The following is a 16987-nucleotide window of genomic DNA, read 5'->3' on the forward strand; positions in this document are numbered from 1 at the left end:
ATTAATATTCATATTAACCCCCCTTTTTTCCATTTATTTAAAAAGAAAATGCAACTGTTATATATGCATTCATCTGCAAAAGATCTAGCTAATTTGCATATTCTTTTAAACATTCATTTTTATTCTCAATTAGTTTCTTCGGTTTTTTTCATGGGATGATCATCTTCAGTTAACTATTACGTGTAATTATATTCATGCAGATATTCTACATGATTTATACTTGCGTAATATTTGCGTAAAAAGGTTATACTAAACACAAACCTCTTTCTATATATTATTATGTATGCGTATATATTTGTTTAAAAAACGAAACTTTATATTTGGGTTTTAGCCGGGGAAAGTCGGTGTAAAAGTGTGAAAATTAACAAAAAGGAATTTGCCAGGTGAAGATCGAACGACGGCATTACGAATATGCATGTGTAACGTAATAGCTATTGGTTCATGTTTTAATTTTTAGCCTTGCAGCAAACATGTCTTCATAGCTCAGGCATTAACATCACAGGATAAAGTAAATCGTAAGTGAAATGTTTTGGTTTCGATTCGCCGTGGTGACGCACGAATCATTTTCTTTTTTCAAATCATTACTATATATTGGGTACAATATAATAATAAATACGAAATCTGCATTAATCAAAATATCATTTAAGCGTACTTTATGATCGGGCAATATCGGGCGGCATGTTTAGTGGATAGATAAAAACGGTAGATATACGAGTCTGTGGACGGGTTTGCATAGCACCACTCAGTGGAAATGGACAGAGTCACAATTAGAAGCTGAACCGTGCGGGATATCCCTGCTGAATCTAGATCTCAACATAATGAGCTAAAACGGCTTTTAGATTTCCGGAGAATTCACACCGACTGACAGGAAATAGAAACCCGGGATTGAATTCTCTGATTTGCTGACTAAGGCCTCCGCCGCGAAGCTATTCATTCAACCTACGTTTCAGCTAGAATTACTGAAACTGCTCAGGTTAATTCGGAGCGCCCGACGAAAGGCGCGGCGAAGAATTGATTCCAAAAATACAACGTTGATGTTATTCAGGTACAGCCGAGTTCTTATTACCAATACAGTAGAACTCCGGGATACGGTGGCCCTAGGATGTTTTCCTCGGGTTACGATGTTGCATACGATTAATTTTCCAGCCCCTGGTTACAGCATTTGTCCCGCCTTACGGTGTTATGTTATTTGATTATATACATGTGTATTATAAACTGTACTGTATTTTGTTACTAATTTTTTAATGTCGTATCCCGGGGTTCTACTGTAATAATGGGATATGAGGCTGGTCAAGTGGTTAACAACATAGACTAACGACCTGGGGGTCTCAAGTTCGAATCCAGTACATCCCACAAAAACCACTTTCACTTAGAATGTTGGCAACCTTCTCATGGTCCCTCCCGTAAGTACCTGATGACTTTCTAAAAAAAATCCTGACTAGAAAAATATCGGGGAAACCAATGTCAACAATAGAATCTTCGGATTCATACAATGTCGTGATGATGATGATGATGATGACTGATAATAATCGATTTCTACTAAAAGAGTAGCAGAGTTGGTTCTGATTTTTTTTATCTGTATGTGGTCTCGTTCGTTGATGCCAAACTCTGCTGACCAGATTTTCATCACTGGACGGCATTCAGGGTCAACCAACAAAGACGATTCAACATCAACAATCTTCATCAGTAGGGAGATGACGGTAGCCACAAGGTGCCTTCAATCAGTTTCCAGACTTTTTTTTTTTTTTTTTCGTATGAGCATTTATTGTTAGTATACATATGAAATTCTAGTCCCCTTCGAAGTAATCTCCTCCAGCCGCAATGCACATGTATCATTTCAACAACTTTTAAAGGGCCCCATAGAAGTCCTCCCGTGTGAGCATGTCAATGACCCTTGTCACAGCCTCTTTCACAATTGTCTCATAACGACAGCTTCTAATCTTTTATTCGAGCTTAGGAAATAACGAAAAGTCACAGATAGAAAAGTCTGGATGATGTTCTGACTTCTTTACTCCTCCCACGTCCCTCATCATCTCTCACAGACTCCCTGCCATCCTTAAATCTCTTATGCCACTCAAAAACTGATGCTCAATCCATGCGAGATGGTCCAAAAGCAGTCTGAAGCATTCCATATGTTTCTTGTGGCATTTTTTCCAAGTTTAAAACGGAATTTTATTGAATGTCATTCTTCTAAGGTGTCCTCATGTCTAGATTGCATTTTGGAAATTCACCAGCTGTGACAATCAGGCTTTAGTAGGGGGTATTCCAATTACTGCTGTAGCTGTTCATTTGAATCTGAAATCATAAAGATTAGTCATCTCATAAAACGTATAGCAATAATAGACTGAATTTTTAAGAGTCTACGACAATTTCAAATGTTTGTACAAAAATAGTCTGGAAACTTATTTGAGGCACCTTGTAAGTGGTTAATGACATGGACTGAAAACTTGGGTGTGCTAAGTTCAAATCCAGTTTTTCCCCACAGACACTTTCACTTGGGGATGTTGGCAATCATTACATGATCCTCTTGTAAATACCCAATGTGCTTCCAGAAAAAAAAATTCTAGCTAGAAAGATATCGGGGAAACCAATGCCAACAACATAATCATCTGATTCGTGAGAAATGAATGAATGAATAACTTCTCATCCATGCAAATAACCTTAATTAGCTTTTACCAATGTGGGAAGTGATTACTTCTCCTCCTCGCAGCCTCTTCTTTCTCTCAGAAAAGACCTTGCTGGTTTCTACTCTATCAGTATTTCCATGACAGGTGCTCGGCTAAACTTTAATCTCTGCCACCCCCAATAAAACGTTTTCAGCAAGAACTCCTCTTGACACGAACACTCCAAATAATTCTCTTTCCTTCCTGCATGTACCCAAAATAAAACAAAACTTCCATGAAAAGAATTTCTTTCCACGAATAACCACCTGTGGAACACGCTACTGCAGGAATGTTTAATATGTTTGTTTTCAAGTCTAATGGCAACAAATATCTATCGAGTTGTTCTCTGAATCAATCATAGTTCTCAATCCATTCATAGTACTGTTCCATCATCCAAGTGAAAATCTCACTAACCCTAACCCTAACCCTAACCCTTATACTTGAGTGGATTTTGACCAGAATAAGTGATGATACAGTCATAAAAAAACAAAACGGAAAAATATATGCAACTTCTAACATCTTGCTCTAAAACCTTCCACCACACCGTGCAGCACAATTTCTTCTTTATCAAATTCCTGGATTTATGGCATTCCCTGGTGTTGGCATCCTTGGTGATCGCCCAGTGAGTAGCACCAACCCTATTCGGAAAAGGTAAAGATGAAACAGCAAAGGACTATCTTTTCTTCGTCTGCAGACCTAAAACCAAATGGAACTTCTATAAACAATTTCCTTCCAAGAACATCTCATCTATGCAACACATTTTCATAGAACTGCTTCCCTGTAAACCAGGAGTTTTTAAACTGGGGTCTGCGGACAACAGGGGATCCACAAGGACAAGATAGTGGGTCTGTGGGTTAACTCATCACGTAAAATTCAAAGTATTAATTTTCAAGGTCTGGATATTTATTTTTACCTATTAATATTCATAAATGATAAAAAAAAAACTTGTATTATTGCCATTACATGCCAACGTTACTTGTACAAAAACTTATTTTTTACAAATGCAAGAGCTTGATATTCAAATTTGAAATTTTTTCAGGGTGTAAGCATTATCCATGGATAAATTTTTGAAACATACACTTCATGATGGAAACTCAGAATCCCCTACAGTGACAGAAGAGATTGCTAAAAAAAAAAAATAAATAAATAAATAAAAAATTAAAAAAAAAAAAACAAGTGAAGTATGCATGCTCCCCTGTGAGTGCACAGTGAACGAGGCATAAAAAAAAAAAATGACCAAGTTCAGCATCTTGTAACATACTTAAATTTGAGTTCAGCACCATACAAAACTGCTAAATAGACATACACAGAAAATTTTGGACAAATATGGTAAAATAATCCCAAAAATGGAGTGTTTTTCATTAGCCCTAAAAGAGCCCCTGGGGTACACCCAAGAGTTATTGCGAAGTATAGACAAACAAAATTATATAGAAATCAGTTAGTTACAACTTTTCAGAAAGTTTTATAAAAATTCAAGGCATTAATTTTTTTAATAAGCACAAAAGTGTCAATTTTAGCCATTTTAACCCAAAAAGCACCTCTAGGGTGGGGGGGCAACCGAAGTTTTTGTGGAAAATCCGTTCTGTTACTTTTTTTTACTTATATTGTAACCGGATCCTGGGCGATGTCAGGTATCCTGTTTAGCTAGATGAAGATGAGAGAGGATGAGGTATGGTTGTGGGGGGGGGGGGCATGCTGACACTTGGTCAAGGAAAGAAAGATGTTCATGAGATTCTATCCGTCAGAGAAATATCTGTTTCAATGAAAAGAACATATAAATCTGATAATAGGGTTATTTGAAACAAGGGATCGTTTTTTAGTTGGGTTTGGTAAAAATGAATTTTAAATAATTAATTGAGGGAGATAAGTACAATAACTTAGATTCAAAATGTCTACTTTGGTGTCTGGGAAATGTTGTCATTTGGTCCACCTGTTATATTTCAGTGCCAGGCCACCAAGCCAGTGATAAGTTAGCTTGGGAGATAATACAGTTTCTTTGAGAGAAAAGTAAATTGAGTTGAAGAGAAAGAAAGAAAAAGTGAAAAAGAGAATTGAAGAGAGATATGGGTACTAAAAAGAAAGGAGAAATTCACAAGAAAAGAGAAAAGAAAAAGACTATAAAATAATGGGAAAGAGAAAGAAGAGGTTTAGAGGCAAAAAGAAAGAAGTAATCTTCAAATGACAGAGGGGGAAGAAGCCGATTTAATAAAAACGATTGCGTTTTTATTAAATCGGCTTCTTTTGTTGGTTAGTATCAAAGAGTGTAGATCGCCGTGGCCTCCCACCCGGTGGGGCATAGGCCAGAAACCCCCATAAGAGCCAAGTTAAAAAAAACTCTTCTTCTTAGCTGGGAAATTAACTAAATGAACTTAAGTTATACCACCTGCATCACGAAGCTGTTGGGAACACAAAGAACTCGACTTTAAACAAGTGTAACCTGAATATCTTAAAAATGATTTATAAACAATTATTTTGTTTGGTTTATATGAAAATGACCCCGAGTTTTTCTTTGTTTCTCGATTGCCGGCCTAAATGAAGATGCAGTTATGTCAGATATGCCCTGACGCCAGACGATGGAAGAGACAGACCAAATCCAGCACAAAGTCAAAGCGACGGCCGAAGAGGAAAATGTTGCCACAAGGACTTAGGGTCATGCACGTTTCGCATGCCCTGAGCAGCAGAACCGTATTTTCTGGTGACCAGTAGGAGTCTGGTCACCCTGAGGGTGACACCACTAAACAATTAAGAATGTAGCTCTGCTGGGTTGCATCTATGATCCTGTGAGCCAAGAACGACGAACACGACCAGGGGTACATTATAAGTATGCTCCCATCAACCAGGATAGTGATGGATGCGACCCGGGGTGGATAGGGTTATTAAGATCATGTTCAATGTTTGTGAAAAATTTCTAAAATTCTAAGGGGTAGTTATTGAGAAAATTGCAGACAAATGAACGGACGAATGGACAAGAGCGAATTTGCAGGTCCATCCTCCTTTTGTCGGGGAACCAAAAACAAAATTTGATATATAAAGAATGATATAATAAATCCAAAAAACTAATATTTTAATATTTAAAAAATATTTTAATGTTATTTATTTCGATTTTGTAATTTCACTTGGGCTACAATCCGTAAAGTATATGGATAAAATATATATATGCAAAAAGATGGACGAACGGACGAACGGACAAGGGTGAATTTATAGGTCCATCCTCCTTTTGTTGGGAGACCAAAAGCAAAAGAAACAAATAAAGAAAAGATGATGTCGAGTATATTAAATGTGGATTCATTGAAAATGTATCTAATGCTAATATATTACAGTGTTTACTTTGCCGTAAACTTGTTGAATGGACATTTTGTTGCCTACAGATGCTGACGGCAAGATGGTCATCTTCAAGGATACACAAAAATCCATCCTTTTAGGAAATCAAATTTGGTACATTTCGCCCATCATTTCCAATTCTCTCATGATATTGTTCATCCAACTGACGCTCTCATTAACCCTTATCCTCGAGTGACTTTTGGCCTTGGTAAGCAGCGACTAATTAATATATAAAAAAAACAGTCGAGAGTAATAATAAATTTAAAAAAAAATGTAAATAAAAAGATATGTTGTTCTAAATTGAAGCGTTGAGTTTGAAAAAATATGACAACAGATTCATGAGAATTCGAACGCAGCATGGTATATTTCGTAGGTCGCGAGGGTATGTATTACGCTAATCTCGTGTGTGGAGACCTTTTTTCAGGGAAGGGGTTATGAAATTAAGTTTAAAAAAAAAAATGAAGAAAGGAATGTTTGTATATAATTAAATGCATTCAACGTGTCTTAAGATTTTATTAGTTAATATTTGTGTACGTGGGGAAAGTGAGAGGAAGAGAGATATGGGGAAAAAGAGGGAGAGAGATGTGGAAAAAGAGGGAGAGAGATGGGGAAAAAGAGGGAGAGAGATGGGGAAAAAGAGGGAGAGAGATGGGGAAAAAGAGGGAGAGAGATGGGGAAAAGAGGGAGAGATCAGGAAGTAAACGAGTATACAAGGAAGAGAAAAGAAAGGCAGGGAATGAGGGAGATAGAATGAGATAGAGTGGCTAGAGAGAAAGAAAGAGGGAAGGAGAGAAGGGAAGAGAGAGTTAAAGTGAGGAAGAGAGAGTTGAAGCGGGGTGATAGAGGGGAAAGTGGGGGGAGGGGGAAGTGGGGGGAGGGGGAGCGAAGATAAATTGAGATGATGGGGAGAAAGAGGAGAGACGAAGAGAAAGAATAAGATATTAGAGAGGTAGGAGTGGTTAGGAAAGAGGAGAGGGATAGGAAAAAGGAGAAGGGATAGGAGAACTAAAGGGGATAGGTGGCAGAGATAGAGAAAGGGCAGTCATGAAAGGATAAAAGAGAGAAAGTGAAAGGATAGGAGAGAGAGGAAGTGAAAGGATAGGAGAGAGAGGAAGTGAAAGGATAGGAGAGAGAGGAAGTGAAAGGATAGGAGAGAGAGGAAGTGAAAGGATAGAAGAGAGAGGAAGTGAAAGGATAGGAGAGAGAGGAAGTGAAAGGATAGGAGAGAGAGGAAGTGAAAGGATAGGAGAGAGAGGAAGTGAAAGGATAGGAGAGAGAGGAAGTGAAAGGATAGGAGAGAGAGGAAGTGAAAGGATAGGAGAGAGAGGAAATGAAAGGATAGGAGAGAGAGAGGAAGTGAAAGGATAGGAGAGAGAGAGGAAGTGAAAGGATAGGAGAGAGAGGAAGTGAAAGGAGGGAGGTCAAGTGGAAAGCCGCTCTCCTCCCTTCAACTCCGCACACCTGCCTTATCCTTCCAGCTCTGCCCACTAGTTTTTTTTTTGTTTTTTTTTTTTCTACAATCAGACAACTTGGTTGGCAGAGACGGACAAGCCGAGATTTCTCGAGATGTATATTCCGTACACAACAACCGCGAGCACATTGCACATTTAAATATATATATATACACACACACACACACACACTATTTGTTTACCTAGCGAAAACAAAAACCACATTGCACATCATCGTTTACAAGTGGGAGGCGGAGGGTAAGTGCAGTTTCTTTTAAGAGGAAGGGGAGGAGGGGGAGGACCGAGGTTTTCTGATTCGCAATTATTTTAAATCCTCATCTGAAATGTTTCCGTTAAGCTTTAAACGCGTCCCCCACCCCCACAAAAACAAACAAACAATAATAATAATTAAAAACAAAAAAAAAACAACGATGAAAACTGGTTTCTACATTCGTTTCTTGGAAAGAGACTCTTTACATGCGAACATGGGCAAATTTCGGATAACAATTACGCAAGTCTCTTGCAAAAGAATAGGTGAGAAAGAAAACAAAGAAAGAAAACAAAGAAAGAAAAGGAAGAAAAGAAGAGAGGAACGACTTTTTTTTCCTTCTTATTTGAAAGGACTTAGCTGTGAGCAGCTCCCTCTCTCTCTCTCGGAAAGAACGTCACACAGGGAACGAAAACAACAACAACAACAACAACAAAAAAACTGGTAAGTTATTATTTAACTTTTTCTTTTTCAATATTTACTTTTTAAATTTCTTCTTTTAAAATTTCATTCTTTAGTTCAATAAGTGTCAAATGAAAAATAAGACAGAAATAAACGCGTGTGTCACAGAAGATAAGAGATGGAGACAATGTACATGGAAAATAAAAGAGGAGAAAATAAAAGGAAGAGGGCGATAATAGAGAGAGAGAGAGAGAGAGAGAGAGAGAGAGAGAGAGAGAGATAGAAAGAGAAGGGAGATAGAGAGAGGAGCAGGATGAGAGAGGGCGGCATAGGAGACAGACAATGGATAATAAAGAAGGGTGAGGATAAGAGAAAGGAGAGGATAAGGGAGAGAGAGAGAGGAGGATAAGAGAGAGGGAGGAGGATAAGAGAGAGGGAGGAGGATGAGAGAGAGAGGATAAGAGAGAGAGAGAGGATAAGAGAGAGAGAGGATGAGAGAAAGAGAGGATAAGGGAGAGAGGATAAGGGAGAGAGGATGAGAGAGAGAGGATAAGAGAGAGAGAGAGAGAGGAGGATAAGAGAGAGAGAGAGAGAGGAGGATAAGAGAGAGAGAGAGAGAGGAGGATAAGAGAGAGAGAGAGAGAGGAGGATAAGAGAGAGAGAGAGGAGGATAAGAGAGAGAGAGAGGAGGATAAGAGAGAGAGAGAGGAGGATAAGAGAGAGAGAGAGGAGGATAAGAGAGAGAGAGAGGAGGATAAGAGAGAGAGAGAGGAGGATAAGAGAGAGAGAGAGGAGGAAAAGAGAGAGAGAGAGGAGGATAAGAGAGAGAGAGAGGAGGATAAGAGAGAGAGAGAGGAGGATAAGAGAGAGAGAGAGGAGGATAAGAGAGAGAGAGAGGAGGATAAGAGAGAGAGAGAGGAGGATAAGAGAGAGAGAGAGGAGGATAAGAGAGAGAGAGAGGAGGATAAGAGAGAGAGAGAGAGGAGGATAAGAGAGAGAGAGAGGAGGATAAGAGAGAGAGAGAGGAGGATAAGAGAGAGAGGGGAGGACAAGAGAGAGAGAGGGGAGGACAAGAGAGAGAGAGAGGGGAGGACAAGAGAGAGAGAGGGGAGGACAAGAGAGAGAGGAGAACAAGAGAGAGAGGAGAACAAGAGAGAGAGAGGAGGACAAGAGAGAGAGAGGAGGACAAGATAGAGAGAGGAGGACAAGATAGAGAGAGGAGGACAAGATAGAGAGAGGAGGACAAGAGAGAGAGGAGGATAAGAGAGAGAGAGGAGGATAAGAGAGAGAGAGAGGAGGACAAGAGAGAGAGAGGAGGACAAGAGAGAGAGAGGAGGACAAGAGAGAGAGGAGGATAAGAGAGAGAGAGGAGGACAAGAGAGAGAGAGAGGACAAGAGAGAGAGAGGAGGAGGACAAGAGAGAGAGAGGAGGACAAGAGAGAGAGGAGGATAAGAGAGAGAGGAGGATAAGAGAGAGAGGAGGATAAGAGAGAGAGGAGGATAAGAGAGAGAGGAGGATAAGAGAGAGAGAAGGAATAAGAGAGAAAGAAGGAATAAGAGAGAGAAGGAATAAGAGAGAGAAGGAATAAGAGAGAGAAGGAATAAGAGAGAGAAGGAATAAGAGAGAGAGAGAGAGAGAGAGAGAGAGAGAGAGAGAGAGGAGAGAGATAATAATAACGGGATAAAACAGAGAGGGGATAAGAGAAGGAGAAAGCATGTAAGATAGTGGGGATAAGAAATAGAAAATAAGAGAAAGAAAAGGGGAAATAATAAAAATAAAATAAGAGGAAGAGAGCGATAAGAGAGGGAGGGAGGCTAAAAAAAGACAAGGGAATGAATGAGAGAGAGTAAGAGAAAGTGATCGTTGGGGGAAAGATAGAGAGGAAATGGGAAAGATAACGTTAAAATGCACGAGAGAGAAGGGAGGGGAATTTTAAATAGTATTGAAAAACTACATCCGAGAGGAAAAAGAAAAAGTTGATAAAGAAAAAAAAAACATAAGAGAAAAAATAGCTGGAATGGGTGTGAGTACGTTGAAGAGGGGGGGGGTGAAAAGAGCGAAGGAATGGTTGGGAGACATGGGGTCACCAGAGAACACATCCTTTCATTAGCTGTTTCCCCCCTCACCCGGTAAGTTCCCTCTTCGAACCAAAAACGAATCGATACGAGACATGCAACACTGTTCTTCAAAGTGATATAACCGACCGAAGCGAACACACAAACACAAACGCGTGAAGCAAAGTACCCCCCCCCCCAATGCACATACAAATATTTTCTTTTAACTGCAACCCTGTCTAACTGCTCCTTACAACGGCAAAATGTGGCACAAGGTGGAAATGTTGGGAAAAACAGCTCCTCCGAGAGGGGGCAGTCTGGTCGCCTTCAAAAACGAGTACGAACCCCTTACGCGACCGGCAATAAATCTTCTCAAAAGAGTATGTAATACCTGTCCGAACCACATCTCATTCCGACAAAAGGTCTGATGGCTTAGTTCGTAAACCCTAGATTGCCACAATTTTGTGTAAGCTTCCATCTCCAGGAATTTAACTTTTACAACTAAATATCATCAAGTACTATATTCACTGCGCCACGGGTCCTTGAAGACAATTCTAGTATGAATTTTAGAAGTTCTAAACTTATTTTTGTGTCTAGATGCAAAGATTACTATTTATTATTATTTTTTTTTTTTTTTTTCAAAAAAAAATTGCAGAAAACAATTCTAAATTTATCAATTTATATTGCGGACTCATCTTTCTTAGTTGTTGTTGCACAAGGTTTCGGCCAACTATTCCTCTGGCCTTCGAGGCCCGTGGCGCAGTGGATAGACACATTGAATCTCTACGGTTCCAGGTGAGAACTGTCTAAAGATAGCGGTTTCAATCCTACCAGAGGCTTATTTGGCCAAAACATGGTGAGACGACAACTATGGATGGCAGTAATTGCTGAGAATGCAGTCAGGAGATTCCGAGTTCCTATCCCGTCGCGGTTACCACCTGACGAAGGCCAGAGGAATAGTTGGCCGAAACCTCGTGAAAAACAACAACTAAGAAACATGAAGATAATAGTCCGCAATAAATAAATTCGAATATTTACCGGTTTGCTTTGATTTTTTTTTTTTTTCGTTTGGTTTGGATTTTTATGACATTCAACGCATTTAAAAAGAATCAAAGTATGTTTACAAAAAAAAAAAAAAATCATTGATATCGTTAAAAAGAGTAATTATATATGTATGTAGTCTTGGAAATTTCTTTAAAACTATTTAAAAAAATAAAAATATCCTTCGCTGGAAAATTATTTAGTCACTAAGTCAATTAATTTCCCGCATTGCTGAATCGTTTTATTTACATTAACAAACAATAGTACCCACGTTGTTAAAGAGATCATAAGTTGTTATATATATATATATATATATATATATATATATATATATATATATATATATATATATATATATATGTGTGTGTGTGTGTGTGTGTGTGTGTGTGTGTGAGGATGATTCATCGGAATCTGGAAAATTGAACTTTTGCAGGTATTGAAATCGATATCGGAATCAGAAACTTTTTGCCTTTTATCCGAGGCCAAAAACGATTCTTTTAATGGTTTTATTTTTTACCTCTGTTTAATTTTTCATTAAACTAATCTGTAAAACTAAAATCTATAACTACCTACTACTCACAAGTGTATTTTTACATTTCCGCAAATGTATGTACATATTATTTAGGTATTTACGATAATCCGCCCCCCCCCCCTCCAAAAAAAAAAAAAACAGCAAAATATTTAATGATTTTTTTTAAAAAACCGGAATCAGATAGTGTATAGGAATCGGAAATTTAAAATAGAATCGGTAACTGTATTGAAATCGGGGGAAAATATTGGAATCGTCTTATCACTTAAGGCACTGTGTGTGTGTGTGTGTGTGTGTGTGTGTGTGTGTGTGTGTGTGTGTGTGTGTGTGTGTGCGTGCGAAAGAGTTTGTTCCCTATTGACTTCATAATGGCTTGGCCATTTTTTTTTTATTTCATACAAATATACTTTTTATGTCTGGGAGTGTTCTTTAATAAGTTTTGTATCGAAATGGCTCCAATAAAGACGTTTGAAATGAATATTTCTGTTTAGAGCACAAATGATATTGACTTTTGCGTTTTAAACTTTAATTCAAACCATTGTATAAAAGAAATTTTATAAAATCATTTCTACAGTTCAACGTAAACTACAATGTGGACTAAGTCACCGTGGAGAGGCACGGCGAGTCCCCGACTATCGCAGGCAATAAATAGATTTCATTAAAAAAAAAAAAAAAAAAAAGTTCATTTCACAGATTTCGCTGACAATAAAAATATAGATGTGGAACATTTGTTGATCATCATTCAATCCCGGGTATGCATGCATATATATATAGTTTTTTTTTTTTTTTCTTTATGTAAATACAGTCATATCTTGCTACAATGTGCAGACTGTTTCGATCATAATTGATCTCATCAGGCAAGAAAAATTAAAATTATTCAATAACATTTTTTTAATTTTAGAGAGAAAATATAATTTTCTATGACTGGCGTGAAGCAAGGTTAATGGGCTTACGGATTTAAATTAAATTACAAAAATCAAATTTCTGTTATATATATATATATATATATATATATATATATATATATATATATATATATATATTCTTCATATTTTCATGAGTACAGCCTGTAGCTGAATAGATTGTTTTGGCTAAACAATTCTTTTGTAGGGGGCATTTCACTCTTATTTTGAAATTACATTTTCCTTTTATTTTTACCAAAACAAAAACTATTACTATTTCTTTTTTATTTGTTACTTTTGCGAATTTTATTATTTTTTTTTTTTATAATCATTCAATATTTTACTAATTTGAGCGTTAACAATAATTTCTGAATTCTTGCAACAACTGTAACTCCGTTTCAAATAATTTTGAAACTACTGTTAATAGTTACATCAAAAGGTTCAGTGAAAAGATTTAAAACATTTTTTTATTTATTTAGTTTGATTTTTAGTATCTGAGTATATGGCGGGGTGAACCAAATGACATTTCTCTTTTTATTATTTTTGACACACAAATAACTACATTCTTACATAACATATAATAGGTATATACAGATCAAATGATCTCAAATATTTTATCAAATAGAACTTAATATTTTAATATGTCCGAGTAAAGGTTAGCTGAGCAATTTTATGCCTGGGCAAACAAGCATAGCATTTGTCTATTCCCGTTTTTAGAAAATTATGCTCTGAATCAAATATCTGCTATAAGCAAAGTAGATGAAAAGCGTCATTGCTGACGCATGTTCTTTCATTTAACTTGATTAGATTTATTTAGTTTGAAATTTGCTTCTGCCTATTTGGTTTCAACCAAATAGAACTGCTTTTTTTATTTTGCAGCGAAGATGTCTCTCTCTCTCTCTCTCTCTCTCTCTCTCTCTCTCTCTCTCTCTCTCTCTCACTTGAGAATGAGAGAAATTGATCACGATATTTTATGATCGTATATTTATTGTTCAGACATTACATGTTCTGTGGATTTGTAGAGAGATTAAAACATGAATCAATTAGTCATATTTTTATTAATAATTTGGTTCAGTTAATAATGTTATAATTAGTCATGGGACGATTCCAATATTTTTTCCCCCATTCTGATACAATTCCCGATTCCGATTCTTGATAAATCTCTAAGCATTTAACTATAAAATGATTATTTTGTCCTGATTACAGCAAAAACATTAAATGTACATATATTTTCTCAAACATAAAATCACACTTATAAGGGGGAATGATCTATCGATTTTAGTTTTAATCGATAAATTTTCAAATTAATACATATTTATTATTTTATTATTACTACTAGCAGAGAGAAATTAAAAAAACAAAATCAAATAAAATATAATTAAAAGGAATCGTTTTGGTATCGGAAAATAGGCATACATTTTTCAGATTTCGATACCCCCAAAAGTTCCGATTTTAAAGATTCTGATTAATCGTCCCAACATTAGTTATGATAAAATTTAACATGTAAAATCCTATTAAAAACAATAATTTGAAAAAAAAAAAAAAGGGGGGGGGAAACATAGCATGGTTCTTTTTTTTTTTTTTTTTTTTTTTTGAAAGAAGAAAATAAAAAGACTCAGGTATCCCTGTTAGTTATCTAAACAAGATAATGTTAATTGTTATATCCACAAGATAATCAACCATACGACTAAAACTAAAAAATCAAATTTTAAACTCATTGTTTTATTTTTATTTATTTATTTTTTCCCACTCGTTTGCCCGAAACAAGCCATATTGCCATTTGGACGTAGGAGTCTAACATTTAGGACCATGTCAAGAATGAAGAGAAGAGAAGAGCGAGATGTCTGTTCACATAAATATTAAATTTCTGCATACTAATACAGTCAAGGAAGCAGGGAACAGAGCGGGAATTCCAAATTCTAACAGTTCAAAGGAAGAAGCTATTAGAATAGAAGGCTTCCCAGCATTTATGAACATCTACAGTGAAGGGATACGATTTTGATGCGAGACAGATTTGAATGTCTTAAGGGGATACAAGTGTTTTGAGTTCATCAGAGATCATAATATTAAAGTACTTGTAAAGCAGATACAGGGATGCAATATTACTGCAATGGGACAGAAATTTTAGCTTGGTTGATAGTGCAGAACCTATTGAGAGAGACTACCGGTGGATGCACCAGCACAGATGTGGCAATAATACTCTATGCATTAGTGAATGGTGGTTTTGTAGAGGTACAGGATACTCTCAGGTGTGAGTAATTTTCCAGAAAGTTCGGGGGAACTCGCCTTCTTTGAGTTCATCCCGGGTTTATTCTTAAAATAATCAATATTACATTAATATTATTAGTGATTAGATTCAAAAATTTATTTCAAAACAAATATTCCTATATTATAAAAATGGAAATTTTATTGTGTAGTTAAGTTAAAGTTTTCACAAGAAAAATATATGGTACACTCCACCCTCCCAAAACACCTATAGAATAATTGGTGTTTGTCTACAATCTACCCCTTATTTAAAAATAAAGAAAAATCTGTATGATGTACGTATCCATTATGGAAAGAAAGCATTGTATGTCAAAAATCAGATGAATTGATCACGTAGTTTTATTTTTATAAAGAAAAATGATTTTTAAGGAAAGCAGGCTAGCCAGAACCGTGTTCCACAGGCGAGTAGTTCTAGGAGAGATGCTCTGTTCATGAAATTTGCATTTAGATTTAAGCACAGATAGAGAGTGGGAGGCAACTGTTGATGGTCATTATAGTGTTTTTTTGGCAAGGGGGGGGGCATAGATTGGAGCTTAGACGAGCACTTGCCATGAAAATAAAAATAGAGCAGAAAAAGGCTTGCAATGTCTCTTCCGTGGGAAAGAGGTTGCAAGGAAGAAAAAAAGCATCACCTACTAGGTTTCAAAGCTAGTTTTGAACTTTATCTCCATTGAAAAAAAAATTCAAAATACAGACAGACATACAGACAAACAGAGAAAATGCTGCTTATATTATAAGAGGACTAGGTTTTTGGTCCCTGGACAGTTTGTTGCAGATTCTCCAATATTATTGGTAGGATTAAAAATAAAATGTATGTCTTTTTTTATAAATGTCAAGTGTGAACGCAGATCCCGCAATATTATTGGCATGGATAAATAAAAAAAAAAAATCATTTTATTTTTTTTATCATTCATTTAAAAATGCCTAGTCACAAAAAAACATTGTTTTTATGGCTTCTATTTTGGTGAAAGTATCTAGCTAAGAGTTATGAAAAGGTTTTGTTGTCAAAAAATGATATTCGACCCCTCCCTCAATCCCCAAAATCATACAGGGCATAATGCCTAAGTTAAATAGAAATTTTGTAATTTTATTTTGACTAAATAAATTGGCATTTTGGTTAAGATCAAAGATGAAATCTCTGTATGTATTTATGGCTCAATAAAATGTTTTCAAATCTGGGTTTAACTTAAGTAGGACAACCCCTGGGATTTGTGGTGATTGAGATATTTCTAGTTAAGAGTAGGATAGACAATTTTAAGTATTTGTGACCATGGATGACTAACGACACCCATTATCACACCTTTCGATTGGCCTTGTGCCTAATTTGTTCAACTTATACTCTTTTTAATATTTTTGTGCAAATAAATATTTCAATGTGTAGTATTTGTTCTTCACAACATCAACAATACTCCATGCATGAGCGAATTGTGGTTTTGTAGATGTACAGAATGCTCTCATGTGTGAGTAATTTTCTAGCAAGGTAGGTGGAACTCACCTTCTTGGAGTTCATCCCGGGTTTATTCTTAAAATAGTGAACATTACATTAATTTTATTAGTGACTCAATAATCTTATTCCAAAACAAATATTCCTCTATTATAAAAATCGAAATTTAATTGTGTAGTTAAGTTTTCGCAAAAAAAAATATATCGTACCCCCCCCCCAAAAAAAAAACACCCATTTGATGCTTGAGGTTTTCATGTAATTATCTCCCTTGGAAAAATTGAAAATATGGACAGACAGAGAGAAAATGTTGCTTATAGGTGGATTATATAAGTCGGTATGTGAGAAAGCAGCAATGAAGTGTACTTTTATAAGTGTTGGAAATAATCGCGATCTCTTTATAGATCAGATATAAAAATGAAAGAATGATGAAAAGATTCATTTGTAAAAATCCACTCGAGCTGAACTAAAAGATAAATTATGCATTGTATTTCCGCAGAATAGTTGAGCACAAGCTTAGTTTTGTCAGTTAGATTATGACTAACTAGTATAGCTACCGGGCGTTGCCCGAGAACAAATGTAACTATCTACCGGCAATTAAAGAGAAAAGCTTATATCCTGATGTTATCAATTTTATTCAATAATCACT

At 36.3% G+C, this 16987-nt stretch overlaps 2 protein-coding genes across 27 annotated transcripts in view; one reads left to right on the forward strand and one right to left on the reverse strand.

The window, feature by feature from the left end:
* Positions 1–16987, reverse strand: part of LOC145246840 (adenosylhomocysteinase-like 1) — a 736073-nt gene that overhangs the window by 311104 nt on the left and 407982 nt on the right. The gene's annotated exons all lie outside the window — the stretch shown is intronic.
* Positions 6876–16987, forward strand: part of LOC145246842 (uncharacterized) — a 323121-nt gene continuing 313009 nt past the window's right edge. For 10 of the 20 annotated variants that reach the window (XR_013863182.1, XR_013863187.1, XR_013863183.1 and 7 more), the window contains exon 1: positions 6877–8147. The gene's annotated coding sequence lies outside the window, so the exon portion shown is untranslated. Of the gene's footprint in view, positions 8148–16987 lie in introns of all 20 variants that reach the window. The other 10 variants (XR_013863180.1, XR_013863181.1, XR_013863193.1 and 7 more) reach the window with 8 other exon arrangements.

This window comes from Euprymna scolopes, chromosome 24, assembly GCF_053919585.1.
Source record: "Euprymna scolopes isolate OS-2025 chromosome 24, ASM5391958v1, whole genome shotgun sequence".
NCBI lineage: Eukaryota > Metazoa > Mollusca > Cephalopoda > Sepiida > Sepiolidae > Euprymna > Euprymna scolopes.